We start from the raw sequence: 13062 nt of genomic DNA on the forward strand, positions 1-13062 counted from the left end.
TAAACCACCTCCTTTTTTGTCAGTCAGCCAATACAAGAATGTGCTGACTGTGTCCATCCCCACCGCCTGGAAGCAGAAATAATAGCCACACCTCAGTGCTGTCTTTTCTACTCTGAAAGCTTTTTAAACAATGCAATGTCTTTAGCAGAACAGATCTCACATTCACACTTCTGATTTGTCATGCCCCCATTCAGACACAGCACAGCTTTAAGCCTGCACATTTAGTTTATTTCATTTCCAAACTACCATGCATTTCCATCAATCTGCACCAAGTTTATATACCCGGCATGGACTGGTTTTCGCTAAATGTTAGTATGGGAATCTATTATATGTTAAATGGATGAGGTAAATTAGTATGTTAGTTTCATGTTAGTTTTATTTTAAGTGCAACTCAGCCCCCAACTGTGGTATCGTGGAGCAAAGAGATTATTTTCTAGCATGTGTTCTGTGCATTCCCAACATTGGTATCTATGAGGTTCAGCCTGAGTCTCACACCCTTGAATCACACACGAGTCTCAAACCCTTGGTCCTAGTTAAAGTTCAGATCTTTGCTAAAATATGGATGATGAAATATGGAGCTACCCTTGTTGAAATTCAGAATAGGAAAAAGTATTTCCCAATTACATTTCCCTACATGATTCAATGGTTATAGTGAACAGTTGCTTGCCTAAAGTGTTGTCCTTAATGTGAATGTCTCATTTAAGCTGGCTATTCTGCCAGGCATTGTTTTATAACATTACCTCTAATTGAATTCTTGCATGCTGCTTTCCAATGACTTCTTTAACAATTCACTGCATATAAGGACAACACTCAGTCTCTCAAGACGGGTAAGAGACTTTGTTGTACGCTGTTTTTCTGTCTGCCAGCACTCATTTTGTGCACTGCAAATTCTGGCTCTCACACCTGCGTCAGTGGGCTAAGCTTCACTTGTAACCATGTCCTGCTATCAGCAAGAGGGAATCCAATATTATTATCTGGTTAGTATCCTTCACAGCTCCAATACACGCTGGAGCACATCTCAAGGCTATCACATATTCCACAACATGACCTAATGTAATATCTGCAGCACACTATTAATTGCCTCCATGAAAGTTTTGCTGGCCGTTAAGCAAAGCTAATGGCCCCCTTTTCTTCATGACATGTTCTTTTGACCAAAATACCACACACTATTCAAACATCCCCATCATCACTATCCCTAACCCTTGGGTTTTCATTCTCCTACATGGTGTGAGTTAAGTCTGCACAGTTTTGTCTCCCCGTCTTTTCCCACTCTCCTTGGCCCCATTTCCTTTTCAGCCCAGAACCCATGGTCGGCCTGTCACCCTGGGCAGGGTCACAATACTTCTGCACCTGAACAAGGATGAGTGCTTTAAGAACACTATGGTGGTGTTTGTGGTGCCGGCAGTGGACACACGGCCGGCCTCACCAGTGCTGGGGGGCCCAGCAACTTGATGTATTGCCAGTATCACCCGGACTTACTCTGTTACAGGACTGACCTTGGTGGCTCATGGTAACATGGGCCTGGGGTGCCATGGATGCCGAGAGCATCCATGATGTAGGGTGGTCTGGGAGGACCCAGGGCTCCATGATGATCTGGGGGCCCGGGTCAGGAAGACTTGCATAAACATGATCACACGGTATGAACCTGCAGGCCAGGGCTGCAGGACTGTGATCGCATGGTGTGGGCCTGCAGGCAAGGGCTGCAGGACCGTGATCACATGGTGTGGGCCTTCACACACTTTGGCCCTCCAGGTCCGAAATGAGAGATAGAGACAGCCGTTCCATTGGTGAAGTCTCCAGCCAGTCTGAGGCACGTGCATGCAGGACCTCCTTTTATTAGCTCAGGTCATGATTCGTCATGACCCATCTTAAAGGGGCAATACACATAGGAGGGACACACAATAACGGTGAAGTGTGCAGTACAACAGCAAAATAATGCAACATATGTCTGCTGTCACGGTATATTGCATGAAATACGCCAACTAGGAAACTCCTTCCCCTACAATGGATTTGGCGCACAATAAAGCGCTTTTTATCTTTAATATACTACGGATTCTTTTTGAGTAGGCCTCCAACCCGTCTTACACCCAAACTCCACAAACACCCTGTGTCACAATGGATTAGGAACAAGGCCAGTGTGCATCAATAATATATTTATTAATTTATTATTCAATGTAAAGGAGTATAATCAAAATACAGCAGCCACTAAAGTTGTGGCAACACAAAATGCAATAATCTCTACAAAACAACCAGGTTAAGATATCCTATTACAGTTAATTCAGACTTTTAATGACAAAACAGAAAAAGAACAATTTACCACAAAGTGATATTCCCCTACAGTTATGCACTCCCCCCTGCAACACTCACCCCCAGACATCAATTTGGACTTGATTCCTTTGAATGGGAGGCAGTGGCAAGGAGTAGGAATATAGAAGGAAAATCGGTTTTGGGGTAAAGCCCACCACCACAAGATGGGAAGCCAGCAAGGAAAGGGAAACTCAGTTTTTGGAGCAAAAGGGAAGAATTGGGTTTTGATTATTTCTCACAACTGCTAGGGGACAGAATATAAGAACATTTGTATTGCTTACACTTAGGAGATAGGCAAGGTTTTAGAGAATACTAATCAGCGCACCAGGGCAAAATAGAAATTAAATAGGAAAATAATGTTTTGGGAGAAAGCAAATGCAAAGGGAAAATACAATGGCAAATGGAAATTTGTTTATACTGAGGTTTACAATGACAGGCAGCTCAGGGATGGGGTTTAGCTTACAATTGGAAAATCGATTTTCAGTGACAAGGGCAGAGGCACATAAAAGGTAGACTTCTAGGCAAAAACGATTGCTCACAATGGGAACAACGGTTTGGGTTTAATAGGACAGATGCAAATAGGAATTTGTTTGGTAATGCACACAATACATGTACAGATTTGTTGTTTTAGTTACAAGGCGAATTATTCTTTTGAGGCAACACTTTACTGACTAGAACAATTAAATAAAAACACCAGGAACAAGATGGTTGATTTCGAAATGCAACAATCTTGAACCGTGAATTTCAATGGGGGAATTAATTGATTTACTTAAGAAAATACCCAGGATTTACACAAACAACTGAGAGGCTTTTCAAAGGAGATATGATAACATACACAGACAAACAAGAGATTCTTCTATGGGGAGATGACTGAATTACACAGGCAAATTTGGCGTTCTCAATAGGGAAATATGAAATGTACTACTACAAAAAAGAAGAGTTTATGCAATTTAGGGCTGGGGTTATATGCTACTTACAAAGCAAGCCTTGGTTTAGGATTCAGGAAAGCCAGGTAGATCTCAGCACACTCTGGACAGATAGGACAAGGGGTCTGGTCACTCCACTACCAAAGATGGTAAGGTTCAGCAGCCATCTCTCTGTCCCCCTCCTGTATCATGTTTTTGTGTGTCCTGAGTCCTAGCACAGTCCGCCTTACATAGCAGAAATGACATCACTAATTTTACAATCTAGGGGGAGTACCTTGTAATTATCCCTGCCGCTCAGATTGGACAGTGACCATCCCTCTCTCCTCTCCCAGTCAGGTTTGGTTCAGGGGAGGAGAGCACCATTGTCTGTTTGAATTTATTGTCTGTAGCCGGTCTGATAGCACAGCGAGTAGAGTGCTTCCTTTGACATCTCTGCAGAGCCTGTTGATGCAGGTTTGAATCCCGGCAGAGCCAAACTCAGCCTTTCATCCTTCCAAGGTCGATAAATGAGCACCACACACCGTGGGTAATAATAAGCACTGCTCAGATGCCTGAGGGTTCGTAGCACTATAGAAATGCTACATTATTATTGTTATTATTATTACCATTCTTTGTTCTCATAAAACTTTATGGCAAAAAGTATGTATGTATCATAACTTCATAATTATACTAGCCACTGCCATATGAAACAGATATGCGGTTTTAGTTGACCATGGGGAATTAGATAAGCCAATCACCAAATCCTTACGATGTAGCATGGCCATGTAGCACCTTTTTGTCATTTTCATAACATGTACAGCATTGTACAAAATATACAAAGGGGGTATGATATGGCACCCCCTTTTCTTCCATCTTTTGTAAGTCATCACGCATATTCCCAATTTAAATTTACATCTTTTCATCAAATCTCATAATTGTCACATGTTCAGATCAGCCAGCAACCTAATCTAACTGGCCATTAGAGTTCCCAGAGTCACAGGAAAATGCAATATCTATCCTTAAAACCACCTGGAAATCACATGAAAAAATGGCATGAAATGGAAATAAATCCTTAGTCTGATGGCTGCGCAAAATGTCTTGGAATTAAATAGTCTTTTATATGTATGATGAGTGTGTCTGTCAGCAAATGGGCTGGCCGCTTCATCCTCCACAGCCATCTGTTCCTCTGGGTCAGCCTGTGACCAGAGTGTTTTAATGAGTCTCTATGAAAGTGGCATTTTGCTCTTTGAAGTGGGAGCAACAATGAGTCACACCTTCTTGTCATGCTTCAGCCACATTTTGCCGTCTTTTGAAATCTCTGGGCTCCGGCTATCATGTCTGCAGAATACGGAATTTTGACGCCGTCAACAGTAGCACATTTTATTACGGGATTTTTAGAGGATAGGTGTGATATACAGCTGGAAGTGGGGCTTCCATTGTGAAGTTCCTGCCTGAGCCAAAACCATTTTTCCTGAAGTAGTGTCTCTTCACAGGTTACATGAGTTTTGCAGGTGAAACCTAATATACAATTTCTTTAGTCACCCCCCACATCATGTTTCCATGACATTTTCTGTGTGAGCAGTGATATCTTTTTCCCATGTGGCTTTTTAAAGATGTTTTTATTTGCAAACACCTGTGCAGGCCGTTTTTGCTTTTAAATTTTAAAAATCCTGTCTTGCAGGTCACAGGATTCTTTAATTCCTCCTCTTTGTTGGAATTTACAATGCTGTTTGTCCATACATGATGATGGGTGGGCCCCTTTCCACGTGGTTCTTTAATTTTACATGAACAAAAAGAAAAAGCCAGGCTGTTTTTGGTTGCAATGTTTGAATTCTTGCCACTCATGTGAAATAAAGGCAAAAGCCAGGTCGTTTTTGGTTACAGTGTTTAAATGCTGCTGTTTATGTGAAAGGGAAAGCAAAAGCCGTTTTTGGTTGCAGTGTTGAAATTCTTGCCACTCATGTGAAATAAAAGTAAAACAGGGCCGTTTTTGGTTACAGTGTTTAAATGCTTCTGTTCATGAGAAAGGGACTTCTTTATGGGGCCTTTAAATGCACCCCACAAATCCCCCCTGGTTTTCTATGACTCTTTGATGGGGAAGAGCAGGGCAGAGTGGGGCTTTCTTCAGTGTCATTTTCCTTCATCAGGGAATGGGCACTCCAGTATCCCCTTCCGTCTCTGGGTTGGGGGTATGGCATGGCACCCGCTTTTCTTCCATCTTTTGGGAGTGGGTACTCCAGTCTCCCCTTCCATCTTTGGGTTGGAGGGTGTTGCACGGCACCCTCTTTCTTCCTTCCCTTCCAGGTCCCCAGTGTTTTCCTCTCCCGGCTGGAATTTAAGGATGTTAATTCTCTAATAGAAGATAAAAAAAATAAGTTTCAGTAGTTTTTACACAAATTTTTCCCAGAAGATTTACAAAGAATTTACACAACCATAACCTACAGTTACAATACCTTCTAGTTTCATAAACAATTTGTTTCTTTTTTTTTTTCATTTGTAAAATAACACCAAGTAAATTACTCCATGTTATATATATATGTATCTAAATATTTCCGTCTGATTTTTCATCCTTCTTTTTCATTCTTCAGGGGGTTCCTCTGCTCGACTCACCTTTGGCTCATCATTCAGTCGCAAAGCATGTCTGGGATGACAGCTTTTCAACTGATTGATGTGGACCAATTTTTCTTCTCTTGGTTATCCCTTGGGGATGCAGATCTTATAGGCGACAATTTCAAAGGGGCCCAGCCAGGATGGAAGGGTCTGGTTACTCTGAATATTGTACAAGTAGACCCTCTCTCCTACCTGATATCCTTTTTTAGTGGTATTTAAATTGTAGTGGGTTTTCATCCCCTCTGCCGATTTTTCCAGATTCCGCTGAGCGTACGCAAAAGCATGCTGAAGGTGTTTTCTCAGATTCTCAATACATTCATGTGACGTGGACGCATTAATCAGTGTCTGCTGTTGTGTTCTGTAGAGCAGATGCTGGGGTAGCACAATTTTTCATCCAGTAATTAGCTCGAATGGAGACATTTTGGTCGCAGAAGATGGTGTAGACCTGATGGCAATCAGGACAAGCGCTAGTCGGATGTCTGCTCCTGCCTAGTTTATGCTTACACAACTTTATTTTACACACAGTCCTGACACTTAGGGTACAAGTTTTTGGATGGCGCCTTTACAATGCAAACCAGCTTTCTAGCCACTAAAAGTAACACTACCTTCAGTGGGTGAGTCTACTGTGTTGCAATGTCACGGGTGAAAACTCTTTTCTCAATCACGGCACAAGCCCCCATATTGTCACGGTATATTGCACGGCACACGCCAACTGGGGAACTCCTTGCCCTACAATGGATGTGGCGCACAGTAATGCGCTTTTATCTTTAATATACTATGGATTCTTTTTGAGTAGGCCTCCAACTGGTCTCGCACCCAACCTCCACAAACACCCTGTGTCACAATGGACTAGGAACCAGGCCGGTGTGTATCAATAATATATTTATTAATTTATTATTCAATGTAAAGGAGTATAATCAAAATACAGCGGCCACCAAAGTTGTCGCAACGCAAAATGCAATAATAACTACAAAACAACCAGGTTAAGATATCCTATTACAGTTAATTCAGACTTTTAATGGCAAAACAGAAAAAGAACAATTTAACACAAAGTGATAGCCCCTATAGTTACGTACTCCCCCTGCAGCACTCACCCCAAACATCAATTTGGACTTGATTCCTTTGAATGGAAGGCAGTGGCAAGGAGTAGGAATATAGAAGGAAAATCAGTTTTGGGGTAAAGCCCACCACCACAAGATGGGAAGCCAGCAAAGAAAGGGAAACTCTGTTTTTGGAGCAAAAGGGAAGGATGGGGTTTTGATTATTTCTCACAACTGCTAGGGGACAGAGTAGAAGAAAATACGTATTGCTTAAACATAGGAGATAGGCAAAGTTTTAGAGAATACTAATCAGCGCACCAGGGCAAACTACAATTGAAATAGGAAAATCGGTTTTTGTGTGAAAACAAATGCAAAGTTAAAGTACAGTGGCAAATGGAAATTCCTTTATACTGAGGTTTACAATGACAGGCAGCTCTGCCAAGGGGTTTAGCTTACAATAGGAAAATAGGTTTTCAAAGACAAGTACAGAGGCACATATCAGGTAGACCTCTAGGCAAAAGGGATTGCTCACAATGGGAACAACGGTTTGAGTTTAATAGGCCAGATGCAAATAGGAATTTGTTTGGTAATGCACACCGTACACTGACAGATTTGTTGTTTTAGTTACAAGGAGAATTATTCTTTTGAGGCAACACTTTACTGACTAGAACAATTAAATAAAAAGACCAGGAACAAAATGGTTGATATCGAATTACAACAATCTTGAACTGTGAATTTCAATGGGGGAATTAATTGATTTACTTAAAAAAAACAAGGATTTACACAAACAACTGAGAGGCTTTTCAAAGGAGATATGATAACATACACAGACAAACAAGAGAGTCTTCTATGAGGAGATGACTAAATTAAATGAGCAAATTTGGCGTTTTCAATAGGGAAATATTAAATGTACTACTACAAAAAGGAAGGGTTTATGCAATTTAGGGCTGGGGTTATTTGCTACTTACAAAGCAAGCTTTGATTTAGGATTCAGGAAAGCCAGCTGGATCTCAGCACCCTCTGGACAGATAGGGCAAGGGATCTGGTCACTCGCCTCTCAAAGATGGTAAGGTTCAGGAGCCTTCTCTCCGTCCTCCTTCTCCTGTCTCCCCAGTTTTTGTGTGTCCTGAGTCCTAGTACAGTTCCCCCTTATATATCAGAAATTACATCACTAATTTTACAATCTAGGAGGAGAAACCTGTAATTATCTGTGCAGATCAGGATTGGACATTTACCATCACTCTCTCCGCCCCCTGTCAGGATTGGTTCAGGGGACGAGAGCACCATCCGTCTGTTTGCATTTGTACCATTCTTTGTTCTCATTACAACATTTTGGCAAACACTAAGTATGTATCATAACTTCATAATTATACTAGCCACTGCCATATGAAGCAGATATCTGGTTGTATTTGATCATGGGGAATTAGATAAGCTGGTCGCCAAATTTGTACCATGTAGCACCTTTTTGTCATTATCATAAAATGTACAATAGTTATGAATATGTAAGTCATCACTCATATTCCCAATTCCAATTTCCACCTTTTCATCAAATCTTTTAATTGTCACATGTTCAGATCAGCCAGAAACCTAATCTAACTGGCCATTACTGTTCTCAGAGTCCCAGGTAAATGCAATTTATATCCTTAAAACTGCCTGGAAATCGCATGAAATGGACATAAATTCTTAGTCTGATGGCTGCGCAAAATGACTTACAATTAAATAGTCTTTTATATGAATGATGAGTGTGTCTGTCAGCAAATGCGCTGGCCGCTTCATCCCCCACAGCCATCTATTCCCCTGGGTCAGTCTGTGTCCAGAGGGTTTTTATGAGACTCTTTGAAATTGGCAGTTTGCTCTTTGAAGTGGGTGTAACAATGACTCAAACCATCTTGTCATGCTTCAGCCACATTTTGCGTTCTTTTGAAATCTCTGGGCCCTGCCATCATGTCTGTAGAATAGGGATGTTGAGGCCCTCAGCAGCATCACATTTTATTGCGGGATTGTTAGAGGACAGGTGTGATATCCAGCTGAAAGTGGGGCTTTCATTGTGAAGTTTCTGCCTCAGCCAAAACCGTTTTTTCCTGAAGTAGTGTCTCTTCACAGGTTACATGAGTTTTGTGGGTGAAACCTAATATACATTTGCTTTGTCACCCCCCACATCATGTTTCCATGACATTTTCTGTGTAAGCAGTGATAATTTTTCCCTTTTGGCTTTTTTAAAGCCGTTTTTATTTGTAAACACCTTTGCGGGCCGTTTCTGCTTTTAATGTTTAAAATTCCTGTCTTGCAGGTCACAGGATTCTTTAATTCCACCATCTTGGGTGAATTGACATTGCTGCTTGTCCATAGAGGATGATGGGTAGGCCCCTTTCAACATGGTTCTTTACTTTTACATGAACAAAAAGAAAAAGCCAGCCTGTTTTTGGATTCAATGTTTAAATTCTTGTCACTGATGTGAAATAAAAGCAAAAGCCAGGCCGTTTTTGGTTACAGTGTAAACACTTTAAAAATGCTGGTGTTCATGTGAAAGGGAAAGCAAAAGCCTTTTTTGGTTGCAGTGTTGAAATTCTTGCCACTCATGTGAAATAAAAGTAAAGCATGGATGTTTTTGGTTACAGTGGGCCTCATTACGACTCAGGCGGTAAGGGGTTTACGGCGGCGTAAACAGCGCCGACCCTTACCGCCTGATTCCGAGGTCCCTTAGCGCCATGGAGGTTTTAACACCTGCTTTTAGCAGGTGTTAAAATCCATGGCGCTAAGGGACCTTGATGTTAATTACGCCACCGTAATTTACGGTGGCGTAATTAACGCCTTCCCCACTCCCATTATGCCCTAAGGGGCAAAAATGGGAATGGGGAAGGGTAAATGGGGATTGGGGACTTACCGCCCCACCAACCTCGGAATGGGGCGGTAAGTCCGCCAACCACCATGGCGTAAACGTAGTTTACGCCATGGTGGTAAAGGTACGACCCAGGCGGTAACTTACCGCCTGGGTCGTAATGAGGCCCAGTGTTTAAATGCTGCTGTTCGGGTGAAAGGGACTTCTGTTTGGGGCCTTTAAATGTTATTATTAAATTTGTAGCGCGCCAAAGCCCATAGGCATCCAGGCGCTGAGAGACAGAAAAGAAAGGCGAGAAGCTGAGCAGGCAGTTCTAATAAAACAGCATCGTCTTCAGCTGTTTACAAAAGACAAGATGGTCCTTTGTCTTTCGTACCTGTAGGGGAAGGGCATTCCATGCTCGAACACCTCGGACATAGAAGGTGCGACCTAGACCCTGGGATCGTTTCATCCGGGGTGATTCGAACAGGAAACCTTCGGCGGATCTTAAAAATGTCCTAGGTCAGTAAATGCTGATCCTTTCCTTCAGGTATCGGGGGCCTTCCCAAAGATACATGTATGACAGGTCGTGAACAATTTAAACTGGATACGAGATGCCACAGGGAGCCAGTGGAGTTTTTTTCTGGCTGCATTGGTGGGTTCTGAGTGTTTCATCTGATAGATGATCCGCACAGCAGCATTCTGTATCTTCTGTAGCTGTTGTATGTCCGCCTTATTGGCATCTCCCAGTAGGGCATTGAAATAATCTACGTGTGACAATATCACCGCCCTTACAAGCTTTATACGGTTTTCCACCAAGATTAGTGGTGCCACTTGTCTGAGTACCTTAAGGTGGTTGTTGGTGGAGATTGCTGTGACATGCGCCTCGCAGTCCAGACATTCCTCCATGTATGTACCTAGTGTCTTGACTTTCTGCACTACTTTGATTTGATTGTCCTCGATGGTGAAATGGGCGTACCTGTGATCTAATTTAGTTTGGGCCTGTCTAAGGCCAAAAAGCATTAGTTCAGTCTTGGCAGCGTTTAAACAGAGCCAGTTCAAGGACATCCATTGTTTTATAACCTGATAGGCTACTGCTAATGTTAGTTGGTCGATATCATGGTTCCCAGTAATATTCAGCACCAGTTGGAAGTCATTGCGTAGTTGCAGAAAAAAATCCCAAAAGATTCTAATTCAACACACAGAGGGAAAATGTAAAGGTTGAAAACAGGGGGGGGGAAGACAAGCCCCCTGCGGCACTCCGCATGTAGTCTTTGACTCGGAGGCAGTCACCCCAATAAACCAGTGACTAGCGACCCTCCAAAAAGGATCTGAGACAAGTAGTGGCATTCTTGGAGAGTCTGCCCCCCACACCCCACACTGCACATAGCAGTCATAGCAGGCAATGATTGTACTGTCTGTTTCCTCAGCCCTTTGTCCTGGACATGACAACAGTTGGCAATTGGTGGCTCTGGCAGCAATCATCCAAACCTAACTCCTCAGTCGCTACTATGGGCATGGCAACTGGTAATTGGAGAGTGTGCAACCAATCAGCCAAAACTAAAAGCAGCCCATTTGAATGTGGGTCGTGCCTGTGGGCCAGGATACTTTTCACATAAAGGAGGGGCAGTGAACGGGATAATGTCATGTTATTGGCACCACGAGGGGTTGGGCAAGAAATCAGAGTGATCTAAGTGGGAGGTCGATGACAAAATGGGGTCCAAGGAAACACCCGCAAACATCTGGTGGTCAGCAGCACAGTGCGGGCGAACTCCGTACACAGGGTTGGGAGCAGTAGCGAGGAATGTTAGGGGCAGCGAGAGGAGAGATGGGTGAAGAGAGGGTCTGACGGGAATACATGAGAAGTAGAGTGCCGTTGAAAGATAAGAGACACGGCAGGGGTGGAAGCAGGGCGGAAGTCGAGAGCGGAAAACCAGAAGGAAAGAGAAGGGCTGAGCGCGGAAAGAGTGGACAAAAAGCAGAGCGGAAACGTAGGTGCATGAAAGAGAAGGGACATTGGGGGAGGTGGAGAAGCGAGAACTGAATGATTGTTAGAAAATGAAGAGACATCACGGTGAAAGAGAGACTGGAGGCAGCGTTAACGTTAAGGCACCTGACATTGAGCATGTTAAACAGAGCCCGCTCCCCCGAGTCTCCTTCAAGGGCTCCTCCTGTCCCTCTCTGTCTCCCTCCCCGTCCCCGCCTCCCTGCGCCTCCTCTCCGGGCTCGCCCCCTCCCTGCCTCCCTCCTTGCTGCTTCCACTGCATCTCTCGCTCTGCCAGTCTCTGGCTGCGGTACCTGCGAACCTCACGGTCTCCTGGAGCTGGGATTCACTGGAACCATCCAGGAGCCAGTTTATCGAGCAGCCGGCCCTCACCTCGCCCACCTCCCCCACAGCGGCCAGCATTGCACCCCGGCCGTTTGCCGATGCGCACTTCACCTCAGCCAACTAGCAACCCAGCTCTTCACCTCTCCCTCCCACCAGCCCTTCACCTCTCCCTCCCACCATTCCTTCACCTCTCCTGCCTACCAACCCTTCACCTCCCCGATACCCGAACCACACTTCATCTCTAATCCAGCCTTCGCCTCATACACCCCCAGCCCGCCCTCGATTCCCAACCCACCCTTCACCTCCACGTCCACTCCACTCGACCTGCAATCCATCCTTCACCCTGAACCCTGGTTTCTCCCCTGGGCTCTGGGCAATGCTGTAATCTTCTGCAGGCAGAGGAAGGGGTGCTCGCTGCCAGTGTAGACACAAGTGCCCTGACATTCCTTCGGAGCTTAGCCATCTCACCTGCCAGGTAAGGAGAGACGCGTGTGCCGCTTTGCTATACTGAATGTGATATATTATAGTGCCTTCAAACGGTTGTGTTTAGGCGCATTACAAATAACCAATCAATGAAACTAGAATACAATAGAAGACGGGGCTTCCAGCACCAGGGACCTTTGCTCTGGTGGCCGGCGCCGAGCAGGTTTCTTCTGGCCTTTGGGAACGGGGCGTGGCTATGTGTAAAGACAGACTGGTGAACAAGTCTCCCCTGCAATGGTCCGCGGGTGCACATATCACTCTTATTACATTGATCGGTCAGTGAACATGTTGATGCAAATCGTGGCTGTACATGTGCTGTCCATCACTTGTGCAAAATTGCCTGCCATTAGTCCAACATATATATGATCTGTTACCAGCTGCTTTAGGTGATTTAATTCACCACTCGGATGTGTGCTTTTCTTGGATTCTATGGAAATGTTTTCTGACATGGCATATAGCGTCTGGGGCTTCTGGGAGCTGAAATGAATGCAATCCGCTTGAGCGCAGAGGAGGCGGCTTCTAACTTCTGAAAGGAATGTGATTTCTGGAAGTCGCAGAGGTTGAGGATGT

At 44.1% G+C, this 13062-nt stretch overlaps 1 protein-coding gene across 3 annotated transcripts in view; it reads left to right on the plus strand.

Moving 5' to 3' along the window:
- Positions 1–11931: 11931 nt before the first annotated feature.
- The window catches only part of CDH24 (cadherin 24), a 1353690-nt gene continuing 1352559 nt past the window's right edge, over positions 11932–13062 (plus strand). For 2 of the 3 annotated variants that reach the window (XM_069633833.1, XM_069633832.1), the window contains exon 1: positions 11933–12484. The gene's annotated coding sequence lies outside the window, so the exon portion shown is untranslated. Of the gene's footprint in view, positions 12485–13062 lie in introns of all 3 variants that reach the window. The other variant, XM_069633835.1, reaches the window with a different exon arrangement.

This window comes from Ambystoma mexicanum, chromosome 13 (genome assembly GCF_040938575.1).
Source record: "Ambystoma mexicanum isolate Mex_15411 chromosome 13, UKY_AmexF1_1, whole genome shotgun sequence".
NCBI classification, from domain to species: domain Eukaryota; kingdom Metazoa; phylum Chordata; class Amphibia; order Caudata; family Ambystomatidae; genus Ambystoma; species Ambystoma mexicanum.